The sequence below is a fragment of the Triticum aestivum genome, chromosome 2D, assembly GCF_018294505.1.
Source record: "Triticum aestivum cultivar Chinese Spring chromosome 2D, IWGSC CS RefSeq v2.1, whole genome shotgun sequence".
Classification (NCBI taxonomy): Eukaryota; Viridiplantae; Streptophyta; class Magnoliopsida; order Poales; family Poaceae; genus Triticum; species Triticum aestivum.
This window is the reverse complement of record NC_057799.1, coordinates 381,723,628-381,736,357: the sequence shown is the minus strand read 5'-3', so window position 1 is coordinate 381,736,357 and position 12,730 is coordinate 381,723,628.

Sequence of the window (12,730 nt, the reverse complement as noted above, 5' to 3'; positions counted from 1 at the left end):
CATTGTCGTCTCCGCCCGCGCGGAGGAGGCGCGCATGGTGGCTGTCGCGGCGGAAGCCGGTCGCGCGCGCGTCGAGCCCGGAAACCGGGTGCGGACGCAGAATCTACCTTTGAGACCTTGAATGCCACGTGGATCCTGCAATCTGAAGGAGCAATTTGGGTCAGTCGACTCTTGTGAGCCGTTTGATGCAACATGGATGGCTAGAAGGGCTTCTTCAACCTCCGAAATAGATGCACGGTTCATCTTCTCAGCCCGCCACATGCCTAACCGCCTGCCGCCGCCGCCGCACCCTCCCCTGAACCGCGTGCCACCGCGATGCTCCCCCACCCCCGCCATCCGTTTAACCCCGGGCACGATCCATTTTTTTTCCGGCGAACTGCATTCCACACCCAACACTCATAAGATAGATCATGGGCACCCTGCCGTTTTCTTCCTTCACTCCGTCGAACTTATTTCACAAATCGACTGACCCAAATTATACTACTAGTACGAACGTATTAACTACAGTAGGAACACGAAGATACGAGCAGTAGTACCAACTACAGGAAGAACAGTAGTAAGACATAGTACTAGTACTACTGTACGTACTAAAGAGTTCAAATAACGAGAACGAACATAAACATATTTCTGCTAGGGCCTAAGCACAACACACCCTTGAAAATAAACTAAGCAACTAGTCCGCTTGACACTGCAGTAGAACCAGCATGAGCAACGGCACTGCCACCTACTCGGAGTCTGAGTCCACGTCCTCGACTTCGTCATCGTCCCTCTTCCTCTTCATCTTCGCCGACGCTTCTTTGCTTGAACCGGACATTGGGCTCTGCTTCTTCATCCAACCCTTGTAGATATTTAAACAAAGGTAGGCATCCATTGCTGCGTACAGGATGTGATCTTGATCTAATGTCTTCGACTCCCATGCATGATGAAACTCGTGGTGAGGTTTCTTCAGTTTAGCGTACGAACGATCAATCATGGCTGCTGCCAAGGTCAGCATTGAAGGCTGAGAGGAGGACACCAGGCTTGCCTTCTGGAGATCGAAGGGCTGGCCTACAACGAGGCCTATCCGACCCAGGATTTCCTTGTCGTTCCTAAAGTCTACAGTAACGAATTTGACTCGGCCGCCCTTGAGGAACTTCTTAAATTCCTCGCACTCAACGTCGGCATGGCATATGTGGTAGACCAAGCATAAGTCATGCACGCAAACCTGGATCACGGCGGGCTTCTTCTTCTCTGCCTCCTTTAGTTTCTTCTCGCTTCCCAGGACTATGGTGTACTCAACATCTAGCCCAGCGACCCACTCATCATTTGAGTTTTCGAACATGCGTTTGAAGCGAGCAAGGCATTCTTTCACCATTGCGGAAGAATGGGTGTAGATGACGTCGAACTCATCGCCGGTGATGGTTCTAACGTTGTACTCATTGCCGATCATGGAGATTTGGGACGCCATGGATTTGGGAGGAGGGTTAGGATTAGTGGAACTGCCGTAATGTGAAAGGATGGGACGACTGGGAGCGAACATACTGTACTAGTAGAAGACGGGGACGAGTAGGGCGTGCGAACAGCGTGGGGTTGCTGGCTTGCCCGGTGGATAAACGGCTGCAAGCCCCCAAAGAGTTCTCGAGAACTATGCGGGACCCGCTAGATGTCATGTCTACTAGACCCATATCGTAGGCCTGACGGTATAGCTTCTGCCTGTTTGCACGCCATGCCGGCGCGTGGGTAACTTCACTTAATTCCGTCAACCGTCACGCCTCCCACAACCTTCGCCTCCCTTGCACGGTCGCGCCCTTTGAGACTTCGACCGGCTATAAATGAGCATTTTTTTGCCTACTCCGCATGCATGATACTCCATCTGGTCCTTTTTACTTCCGTCAACCGTTTGCAAAGTGTTTGACCAAATTTATACTAAAAATATCAATATCTATAATACTGATTATAATGAATATAAGAACTACTATTAGATGAGTTAAAGATTCTAATCCTGAACTAACCCTGAAGTAACTCTAGCGAAAGAGGTGTTTGGATGACAGGGTTAGATGGAGCGCGGATACGGCGAGGTGCCTTCATGGGCGGTGCGAGAGGGAGGGAGGGAGGGAGAGGACGACAAGCTTCGAGGAAGTGGGGAGGGATCTGCTGCGGGGAGAGCGAGAGAAAATGTGTTTTTTAGTGTCCCGACAAGAACTACTCCCTCCGTCTAGGTGTGTAAGTCACCTTACGAAAACCAAATAATCTCAAAACACTTAGGCACCGTACATTAACTCCCTCCTCGTTTCTTGTTTTGTGACATATCAACCAATAAGAGATGTGGGCCGTGGATGCTTTCAATGACTTGAGACTGCCAAACATGACATGCAGTGGTTAGTTCATTGCATGCAATGCTATTAATTAGCAAAAAGACATTAAGTTTTCTCGTTTTCCTCTCCGCCTTGGTCGCGGTGCACAACGTAAGATGACTTACACACCTAGACGGAGGGAGTAACCCAAATAAGCACCTCTTGGGTGGGTTAGATTTTTTTGGGTTAGTTGAGTTCAAACTAACCCAAACTAACTCTAACACATGGATCCAAACAGGGCCAAGGTTAGCTATTAGAGTACTACTACCTCCCTTCTAGTTTAAAGGGCTCGATTCAAAATTTCACCTACTCTTAGCAAGATAGAGGCGGTGGAATAGTTTTTGTAGTTCTTCACAAAAAATGTGTTTACCAATGCATGCATGAACACTAGTTACTCTAACCCCCCTCTCTTCTTTAATTCTTTGCCACATCAGCATGTTTGCTATTCCCGTGTGCATGATACCAGCTAAGATACCACCATTATGGCCAGCCTTAATCATCGCATGCAATAATTTAGTGCACCTTGAAATATGAACATGTGTGGGGCGTGTATGTTTTTAATGACTTGAGACTATACCTAGCCCGGCATGCAAGATGAGACTTATTATGCACCGTTCCCCATACCTGCAGGAAGCCCGTTCATATCCAAATCTTTTCCTCTCCATGTGTGGAAACAATATGCCTGCCAGACTCTCCTTCTCCCTCCCGCGGTCCCACCACTCCACCCCATGTGGAAAAAATCTGCATGCATGACTCTCCTCCCCCCGCGCTCGTCCAATCCGTTGTGACCAGCAATATTTCCACCCCTTCCCTCCCCCGTAATTTACTCCAACAAATATGCCCACGTAGCTGTTACTTAACTGCAGGTGCATTGGGTCACTGACATATGGGCCCAACAGGGGTCTGGCCCACATGTCAGTGACGCAACTGGACCTTGCACTTAAGTCAGTGCAGCTTAGTCCAAATCTTACATAGGTGTGCCATTGCTCGCTATAAATACTGCGCCTCCCACGACATCGCTATCTCCTCCCCCTCACGTTCATGTTCATCGCTATCTCCTCCCCCTCCCTCTCACGTCGACCACCATGGCATCGCCCCTCCCAAGCCCTAGGCGCCCCTCGCTGCACCGCGCGGACGGTCACGCGTCGTCGTTCCGTTCGTCGCCGCCACTAGTCGAGGAGGACGATTCGGTGTTCCGCTCCTCGCCACGACGCGTCGAGGTGGACGCGTCGCCGTTCCGTTCCTCGCCGCCACTAGTCGAGGAGGATGCGTCGGCGTTCCGCTCCTCGCCGCGACGCGTCGAGGTGGATGCATCGGCGTTCCCAATCTCGCCAGCACGCGCTTCGGAGGACGCGTCGGCTCCCCGCTACGAGGAGAACGCCGCACTGCCCGCCGAGCCCCCAGCCTTGAGGAGCTTTGGAAATAAATGGATGCCGCCTTGTGGGAGGCTTTGCCTCCAGCAGAGCACACCAAAATAGAGGCGGAGAAGAAGGCCGAGGAAGAGAAGCGCAACGCAGAACAAGCTGCCTGGGAGGCCTATGTCACGTTCGAGAGAGTCAGGCAATTGGCTCTCTGGCAGAAGGCTCGTGCGAAGGTCGTGAGGGTGGAGAGGACGCCCGTGCCGACGCCCTGAGTGCAGTCGGGCCCAAGCGCCTCATCTACGCTTGGCGGTACGTGGACCAGGTGCACGCTTCCAGCGAGGAGGAGTACCTGTTGGCGCCGGATTACCACACCGGTGAGATCGCGCTCGCTCGTCGGCAAGCCGCCAATCAGCACCTCGCGAGTTGCGAGGCTGAGGAAGAGGCGTTGTGTCAGCGCGCAGGGAAACGGACGCGCACCAGGGCACTCGTGGCACGCTGCAAGCGCTCCAGCGAGCGCCGTGGCTTTTAGTAGGAGTATAATTTTTGTTTCGTAAGGCGATCTCATTAGTTTTGGGACGCAAATGATAAATCCCGAACGTTCAGGAATTATTAGCGTCCTTAATTAAGTATCTAAAAGGGAAAGTTTGGAAACCTTGTGTATTCGTACGCATTTTGCAAGTACGTGCATATAGCACAAACTTTACTATATACTATCGCACTACACGTCTCTCTCTATATATGCTTGCAGACTGTGCTACTCCCTCCGTCCAGGTCAATAAGTCATCTTTGGTTGTGCACCGTGACCAAGAAGGAGGGAAGACTTATACACCCAGACGGAGGGAGTACTACTATTACTTATGTACGTGCAAATGCACGTTTTAACATTACGATGCGGTTTTTGTAAAAGTAGAAAAACAACACTAGTCAATCTTGTGAAACGATTCAATCAAAACAAATGCAAAAATGCTCATTTGATTGTTTACTTTTAGCTTCCTTCTCTGTGGTTATTTCTCTATCGTACTTTGTATGGAGTATCTCACTGGTCGGAAAGGCATGCAAATTCCCAAACCGCTTCCTACACCCTGTATCGAATTTTTTGCCTAACAAGTTGTGTCGTGCAATTGGAATTCCAACTTGAGTACTACTAGTAGTAGGAGTACCAGGGGCCAGTTCTTTTAGGCTTCTAGATTAGTAATCCCATAACTACTACCTCCGTCCTGGTTTATTGGTCCCCATTGTAATCTGTGTCAAATTTTGATCATAAATTTAACTAATGAAATGTTAGTGCATGTCACATGCACTAACATTTTATCAGTTAAATCTTTGGTCAAAATTTAGCACAAATTACAATGGTGAGGAATAAACTAGGACGGAGGTACTACTAGTAGTAGTTTATAAGCCCAAATAAATGAGTGAGGCGCCTTAATGTTACTCTCCACTATGACTAGTCTTATGGGAAAAGCTGGGGAAGCCGCCAAAAGAACTGGCCCTAGGAGAAGTAGCTAGGGATACTAGGAGTAGTAGCTAGGGATCGAGTGTGCGAGATGAACCGGAGAAAGTAAATGCAGAGAGATGAAATGCAAAAAGACGGAGGGATGTGATGGTTGCTTGTCCGTTTATTTTACCAGGCCACTTATTACTGGGAGTGGTTGGGTTTTGTGATATGACGGCTTTACTGCCGCACCACGAGTGGGGTGAGACTCCCGTGCAGCGCCGCCCTCTACACTAGTACAACTACATCGGTCCTGGTTTATCCCCCATTGAATTTGACTGAAGATTTGACTGACAAAATGTTACTGCATGTCAACAAAAACAATATCGTTGGATTCGTATTTGAACATAGTTTTCAATGATACTCCTATAATTTTAGGTGACATGCATCATCATTTATCGTACTATATATAATGTTAGTTCAATTTTTGGTCGTACTAATCTATAGTAAGGTGCCCGTGCGTTGCACGGAAGAGTGAAATGCATTGATCGGGGAGTTGTTTATTTTGACAAAGGATGTGGGGGTCATCTCATGTGTAACGAGTATCGGTAGGTTTGTTCGGATATTATTTCATCACTAGAGCTCACAAACATCCGGGTGAAATAGATAAAAAGTATCTTTTGCAAACAAAAGCGTTCAACTGTTCAACCTACATCCAAAACTTGTGAAGAAATAACTCTTATTGTGCTTTGCATGAAATGATCTTCAAGAATTAGTTTTTGAGTATCCATTGTTATACATGTTAGCTACAGGTGACATGGCACTTTCTTATAGTCAACAGTTGGCTATACTATTTAAGTATTAACCATGCCCTTATACACCTAGACGGAGGGAATAAATCAGGATGACTTGGAAGGGGGCAGAGGATATGTAAGAAATGGTTCATCATAAGTCTTTCACCAGTACTGTAGTAAAAATTCATACATGGAAGATTCTAGACTAAACCATAAATGGATACACTTTTATTCATGCGCGATACTCCAATAGAGCAAGATCATGCTTGGAAGTCTCCACATGCTTAGACAGCGGATTACATTGAGCGAAGACTAATGATCAACATTTAACTTGATAATGCAGATGTCCAGGTGAACCTCCTTGGAGTCCCCATGTACATCGTTGGGGGTCAAATAATACCGTGCGTCTTCCATGTCCACATCAGCGGGAAGGTCCCAGCTCGGCAGAGTCCAAGTCAGCTTGACATAGCCAGTGTCGCCGCCCACGTACCTCCGAGGGGTAGTAATCGTGAGCACGCACCCGTACATCGGCCTCGTGTCAATGTCAGCGTCAGCGGCGTCTCCCCTGGCGCACACTACAGAGATGTGGCGGCGGCCTGCGCGGGCCTCGCCGGTGGCCACGATCAAGAGGAAGACACTGCCGTCCTCCTCCGAGACTAGCAGGCGGCGCTGATCCTCCAGCTACTCTGGCACGGTGAACGGGTAGCACGTGTCGTACTTGATGTTCTCCGCCAAGGGCCAGTAGTGATCGCCGCACGCCTGTGTCAGGTGATGCACGATGTCCGCTGGCGAGCCCCAAAACGGCACCGGGAACTCATAGAAGTAGACGAAGGGCTCCTTGGAGGCATCGACCAGGCCGTCCATGAAACGGGAGTGGCTGTAGGGGACGTTCCGCCAGTTGAATATATGAGCAAGTTACTACGAGATTTACTACAAAATAAATCATGACGGCTATAACAGAGATTAAACTAATCATGCGGACTAGCATAGTAGATGAACAGATCGAATCTAGGACATAGACTAGAAACATGAATTCTACCACGATTTCGAACAGGAAGGACAGAAACACATACGGTGCAACGGGCAGCACCATTGGCATTGATGTTGTCGCCCATGTCGTTGAGGAAGAGGTTGCCGAGGTCGGGGAAGAAGTTGTCGTCGGTGAAGTCATCGCTGCTAGCAGTCGCGAGAGTGCGCTCCCCAAATTTCAACAGCGCCTGCCGAATGGAGCGCAGGAGGGAGTGGCTGTAGGGGACGTTGCGGCCGCCGAATGGAGCGCAGGAGTAGCCCACGAAGCAGTAGATGGTGCTCCTCCCTAGTCTCTATTCTTATCTGTATCTCTACTACTCTTCTTTGTTTTTTATAATATACTAGTTGTAGTTGTCAAATCGAATAGTACTGCGCCGTCCACTGCACGCCCGGCTGAACACACCTCCTCGCCTCCATCAAACCCCTACGTTAAACCCGCATGCAAACCGAGAAACGTACTCCGGCCCGCGGGAGGAAATTTGCCGGTTGCCTTTGGAGAATAATAGAGTCACGTCCAATCCATTTGAGTTAATTGCGTGTATGGTTCTCCCTCTATAAAAAGTTAATTGCATCCTTAATCTTGTATTCTAAGTACTCTATGGGTTCCACTGTCAGTACAGTGTACATGACTTGCAGGATTGGAGTTAGCACCGATGGCGGTTCGTAGTCGTTCCATGCTCGGGCATTGAAGTTTGTAACTATTTTAGATTAGAACATACTACTCCTCCGGTACTCTATGAGTCCTACTCCACTACTACTCTATTTTGTGATCACTCAAGCAAGTTGTCTGACTTCGATATGACCCTATGATGCTGGTATGTGTCTCATAAGTCAAGCGGCGTGCTGTAGTCATCATCACCCGTCCACTTCCCACAGCACATATTCGCTTCTCCATCTTTGTCCGCTCTTCCATCCCCGCTAAGGCGCCTCCCCCCTTGTCCAATCTTCCATCCCCGCTAAGGCGCCTCCCCCCTCGTCCAAAACCCAAGCACTAACAATGGCAGAAGCGAGCAGCGCCCGCCGAAAGAGTGGCTGGAATTCGCTCCCCATAGAGGTAATCAAGCTCATTGTTTCGCATGTGGACAATCTCAATACCATGCCGCTCGCCGCGTGCTCGTCGGGGCTGTATCGTTTACTCAAAGCCCTCAGGCCGGAGCTTTTTAAGCCAGTCCTTGCTTGCTGATGCCGCCTGATCTTCAGAAACAGCGTGTCACGCAGCATAACGATCATAGGGTGGCGAGCATCAACCCCCTTGACTGCGATCCGATCCCCGTCACCCTCAACTACATTAACGGTATGTACTGGGTCGGCATGAACACGTCTTGGATGGTGCTCGTCGACGGTCGCGGCAGCTGGATGCTCGTGGAGGTCTACACCCGGCGATTGAACCCCCTTCCTTCGATTAACACTGCACTACTTTGGCACCGCGGCCGAGAATACTCGGAATATTACAGTAGCCAACATGATACCAAGTTTGATTTGCTCAGGGTTGTAATCTGCCAAGTGCACACAAGATCTGCGAATTATAAAGACTTCAGGCTAATTGCGTTCTTCAACCGCGGTCTCGCCTATCTGACAGGTCACTGCGGTAAGTGGATAAATCTGCACGTCCATCGCAGGATCATACATCCTCCATGGTTCTCTGATGCCATTGAACACAAGGGCTTCATTTACGCTGTCGACTCCTTCTATGGCTGGACGTATTGCTGGCCTACTCCAGTCATCGCTACAAACGGCTGTTACAACAGTATGTTACTTTCCTATGATATCATGATGGCTTGCTTATATTACTGTTAAAATTTACTGAAAAAATATTCATGCTCATAACATGCTGTTCTTAAGATTGACTACATCAAGAGCCCTTTTTTATTTGACTCCAACTTTTTTTTGAGGGTTATTTGACTCCAACTTGATATGATGTTGTAGGCCGCCTGGTGTTCCTACTCTTCCTAATCCCAGAATCTTTCAAAGAAAAGCGGCATGGCAGTTGCGGGTGGTTCCTGGCTCGATCAGACGACGGCAAACAATTGATGATCGTTCGCACGTACCGGACGTGTTGTTTCGTGGAATACAATCACAGTCACTGCAAGGTCTTTGAGCAGGATCACAGCTTCTCTGGGCCTTCAGGAATTTTTGACTGGAGGTTGGTAAGTAGCCTTGGTACACGCTCTCTGTTTGTCGGACTGAATTATCCGATTAACCAAGAGATAACCGGCGGCAAGGATCATGATGGCAGCGCGGTTTCTTTCATCAGGCAAAGCTGTGTGTACACAGCGTACCATGCGTCTCTACATGCACCATACCCTGATATGTGCCGCCACGCTCTGCAGCCCAAAGTAGGAGAGAAGGTCGCAAGTATCAGACTTCGACCTGCTGGCTGGAGTTTCCCCCATTAGGCACCCATCTGGTTCAAGCCGTCAGCCAATCTGCACAGCTTAATAAATAGTAACGTCTAACTGAGCCGGTTAGTTAGATGCGTACACTTGGTGTAGTAGGATCTTTATTTAGTTTGATGCATACACTTGTTCTTTTTTGGTAGCCCTTTTGTAATGATGGCGGATGTTTGGTTTGGAAGAGAGAGCTGCTTCTGCACTCTTCTGGCCTGCTTACTGCTTCTGTTGCACCCCCAGCCTTGGTTGTTGCTGCTGCTGTTTTCAATGTACAATCAGTACTATATTTTGTCTGTTGGTTGAATAAATGTGTTGTTAGAACGACAAACACAATGTTTTGGAAGTCGTTGCACGGTTCGATCCTTTAGTGCCCCGTACCGTACGTAGCGCATACTATTTTTCGTACGGAACACATTTTCCACTTGTTGATAACATGCAGCCCACTGATGAAGGCCCAATAGAGAAGCCCATAATTAACTGGAAGGGAGGCTCTCACATGAATCCGGCCCATGTACATGCTCATGGTCCCCTAAACATAAATAAGTAAATAAATAAATAAAGCTAAATGCTCATGCACCAGTTCTTTAAATTCACGATTTAACAGGTGGATATTATTTCCTATGATAGTGTCGTTACATTCAGTCGATATTATTCTTCGGCAAAGACAGCGACCAATCTTCTTTCTCCTAGCATTTTCTTCCTGCAACCAGCGGACCCATGCAAATCGTAGTCAACGTCGTAAATAGATCCGGTCCATTTTTATTTTTCAATAAGAATGTCCACCCCAGCCCAGCACATTGGCGACAACACTTTATCCTCCGCCTTGGTGCGCTCGCCGCGGTGCCGCCGTCCGGCCCTATCTACATAGTTTTTTATGAAATGGTCCCTATCAACATAGTGAATCGGGAGAGGACTGTAGTTGTGAGTATGACAGTACGGACCCACCAGGTCCACTCCCGAACACAAGCAAGCGCCTCTTTTACTACTCAGATGAACCCCTCGTTTTTACTCTAATCCACCCTGCTGATATCAGGGACCCACATCATTTTCAACGTATAGTCAATTAACGACAGAATTGCACAACTTTTTTTAGTAGTAATTCGGAGGAGCAGGCTATAAACTGGGTTGTGCGGTCTCTGTGGCCCATCTAACAACATGACCAGCCCATCAGTTTTTTCTTTGGGAAAATAGGTAGCCCAGTATTTCTTTTTGAAGAATACCCAAGCTAGGCCTATTTGTTTTCTCCGACTTATTCGGCTGCAAATCTTTCAAGACGAGGAGGGATGCATTCCGGCCTGGCCAAAGAGTACGGTCAGTGTCTGTTAAAACTAATATCAAAAGGGGTTGAAAATTCCGAAAAAATTATAGCAAATGGGATATTAGTTTCTTTTTTTGTTTTTGTTCATCACTGATATCTTATACGTATTTCATTGTATTTAACATGACATAGTACTAATTTATTTTTAAATTTGTTTTAGTATGGCTACTAATTTTTGGATTAAGAATATTTTGTTCCCCAGCAAAAATTTGCGAATTTTCAAAATTTCCCACATATTTAGTTATTTTTTTAACCCTGGTACTGACCAGAGAATGGGCAGCAATTCTAAAAATGGAAAACGGGCTGCAATAAATTCCATATGAATTAGAAAATAAGTGAAAATTATAAAAATAATAGCAAATGGGCCGTACACGCCACAGATTTCGAGGCTGACTTGTTTACGCAAGGCTTTGTCAGTCAACACACGATTCTAGCAGCAGTGACTGTTGGATGTCCATCCAACAGCCGACGTGCTTCTTCAATATCTGATCTTCCTACTCCAGCCGCCTAAACTAGTGCCGGCGGGACTGCCTGCTCCCTCCTCTTGTGGCCCGCTGCGATGCCGCGCAGGCTTCCCCGGCCCACCCTACTCCCTCCGCTGGCCTGGCCGCACGCAATCAACTTCCTCCTTATTACGCGAAAAAAATGATTGCTCCCACTGACATCTGGGGCGCACCGGTTGGGAGGCTGACCTGTGGGCCTACTAAGTTGACGCGTACGCAGGGTTTGTCAATTTAGTCAACAAACGATTCTAGCAGCAGTAACCGTTGGATTTGAATCGAACGGTCCTGCTGCTTCTTCAATCGCTGCTCTTCTTGCACCAGCCGCCCAAACCAGCGCCGGCGAGACCGCCTGCTCCTGCCTCCAGTAGCCGGCTGTGCTGCCGTTGAGGCCTCATCGCCCCTTACTACTCCCACCGCTAGCCAGTCCCTGCGGCAACGGAAGCCTCACACCGCAGCCGAACCAGTGAACCCTCGTACTCCTCTCCGCGTGGGCATCCACTGCCGCGTCTTCCCCGGCTCTGCGTCATCCCTTCCTAGGCCTCGCCGTCATCCACCGCCTTGGTGCTCTCGGCGCGGCGTGGTCAATGTGGTCAACGACCGACTTCCATCGGAAGAGTACTGTACGTGGAGAGGCTGACAGTTGGGTCCACGGCCACAGCCCAGTTTTTTTGTGATTTGCCAAGTAAGTGGCTTTGTCATGCCTGTTGGGCTGCAAATCTTTCAAGACGAGGAGAGCTTTCATTCGGCTGGCCGAGAAAATGGCCTATCTATAATGAGAAATGGGTTGTACATTTTTAAAACACATCAAACCGGCAATTAGTTTCACATTACTTTTTTCATTTCGAGATTTTAAATTTCATTGCTTTTTATGCGTGGACAATTGGTTGGATTTTATATTGATATATATTTATTTTTAAAATCAGTTTGAACGTGACTCGAAATTTCGGGATTAAAAACAGTTTGGACCGCACCGAAATATGCAAAATTTCGTATAATTTTTTAACCGTGGCCACAATATGGGCTGTAATGCTAACAGAAAAATATGGGCTCCAAAAAAAATCTTAAGAATTAGCAAATGGGTTGTAAATTATTAGAAATAATGGCAGATGGGCTGTATGATGTTTTCCACAGATTTGAGGCTTTCCTAAAAAAAGGTTGACGCACAAGCAGTGACTGTTGGATGTCCATCCAACGGCCGTCGTGCTTCTTCAATCTCCGCTCTTCCTGCTCCAGCCGCTCAAACAAGCACCAGCGGGACTGCCTGCTCTCTCCTCCCCGCGGCCGGCTGTGCGGCCGCGCAGGCCTCACCGCCCTACCGTACTCCCATCGCTGGCCTAGCCATCCCTCTACTCACCCACACCTGCTGTTATTCTCCGGCGATGGCAGACGAACCAGTAAACCCTCGTACAGTCGTACTCCCCTCCGCGTGGGAAACAACTACCGAGTCTACCCTGGCTCCATGTTGTTCCCTTCCTAGGCCTCGCCGTCGTCCACCGCCCTGGTGCTCTCGGCGCGGCCTGGTCAACGTGGTCAACGACCGACATGCATCTGAAGTGGACTGTATGTGGAG